This window comes from Grammomys surdaster, unplaced genomic scaffold (genome assembly GCF_004785775.1).
Source record: "Grammomys surdaster isolate TR1022 unplaced genomic scaffold, NIH_TR_1.0 212, whole genome shotgun sequence".
Taxonomy (NCBI): domain Eukaryota; kingdom Metazoa; phylum Chordata; class Mammalia; order Rodentia; family Muridae; genus Grammomys; species Grammomys surdaster.
In genome coordinates this window covers 1052070-1053886 of record NW_021604657.1, presented here as the reverse complement: position 1 = coordinate 1053886, position 1817 = coordinate 1052070, and positions in this window count along the sequence as shown.

Sequence of the window (1817 nt, the reverse complement as noted above, 5' to 3'; positions counted from 1 at the left end):
TCCTCTTCAGTAAAGCATGAATTGGCTTGTGGGCTCTCATCAAAGTGGAAGACAAGAAAGGAGAAACTTTACAAAAGGAGGGAAGGGTATACAGAGATGAAAGCAAGAGCATGATGGAAACATAAGTAGGCTTTAGAGCACATGAGAGCACAGATGTGTTAGGTTGTTCTATGAGTCTTGCTCAATGGGAGCTGTGACTTCACCTACGCCTAGCTGTCAGAAAAACGTGTGTCTTTTTAAATACATAATCAGAGCACGGGAGACATCCTTGGCAGGGACCATAGTGACTACATAAGGAAACAGGCAAATATCATTAGCTTGCTCTCTCTTTGTTTAGGAGAAGAGAGTCTAGAGAGTACTTTTTGAAAGAGATGATATCAGCAGTGAGTCTTAAAGATGAGGCAGGTGTTAGGTTACCATGGAAAGCTGAAGTGACATAGTAAAGAGACTGAGTGGAGAAATCCAGGAAGGTGAAGCAGGATGCATCCTGATTGATGCAGCTGATGAATGAAGTGGGCAGGTGGTGTCTGAAGTGAAATGGATCAGAAAGAAAGGGGAGGACCAGGATATGTTCAGATGTTGAGACCTTGGCCATGAGGAAATGCTGGAAGTCATGTATGTCAGAACAGGAGCAGATGAGTATGTCAGACCACCTGGTAGTGCCTGTATGAAATGACTGGACAAGTCTAAAAACAGTAAGCATGCTTAATAATATGACATAGAAGACATTTACCTTCCTCCAGCATTAGCATATCAGCTCCATGTATAGTGGGTGACTACAGTGTCTCTGGGGCTTAGAATCTAGCACACAGTAGACTCGAAACATGTATTGAAAGAATGATAGCTCTTGGGTTGTTAGAGACATTGTTTCAAGTATCCCTGGGGTGGCCTTAAACTTTCTATGTAACTGAAAATATTATTGAATTTCTGATCCTTCTGTGTCTATTATCTTCAGAGCTCTGGGACCACAGCACAGGGTAGTAATACATGATGTATGTGTTAATGGGGAAGGAAACCTGGACTTCAGGTGTACTGAATAAAAACTCTGCAAGCAGAGCTAAACCTGCATCCCCGAAGAGTGCTAGTTACTTCAGAATTCTACAGAAGCCCATGACTAGTGCCTCTGATGCCATCTCCGTGGATTTCAAAGGGTGTTTAAAGATGTAACTAAGGTCAATTATTTCTGTAGGCTTTAAAGATCTATTTTAGTGAGAAGAGTCCTTAAATCCTGATACATTTCTCTAGATAATTGCAGAAGACAACATCAGGGGAATGAGCCGTGGGTCTAGAGCTCTCAGACAAATGAACTCCTAACAGAGGCCTCCTAACAGCCTTGAAACCTAAAAGCTGTCCCTGAAAAAGCATTCCACAGGAAAAAGGGTCCTGAGTCCAATGGCAATCTGAATCCTGACAAGTGTGGATGAGCTTGGGGCAGTTTCTACATAGAATCCTGGTGGATGCAGGGTTTGCCTTCCTGTGGAATCCTAAACAGAAACACTAGCCCAGCCCACCTGGTGTTCTTTCTCACACATATAACTGTGATTGTTGCTTGGATACTGCAAATATGGTCCAAATAAGTTGCAATACAGCAAGAAAACCAGCAAGTTTGACAAAATAAGCAAGTTAAAAATCAGTACACATACAATGAGCTTCTTTTTATTTATATATTCATGTATTTAGGGATTCACAGAAGAAAACAAGCTAAAACACATGCGCAAACATATTAGCAGTGGCCTTTTAGGTTGGTGCATTGAGTTAAGATGAAGATGGGGTCACCAGGAGCCTCACAGGAGATCTGATAATTCCTTGTCTTTTAT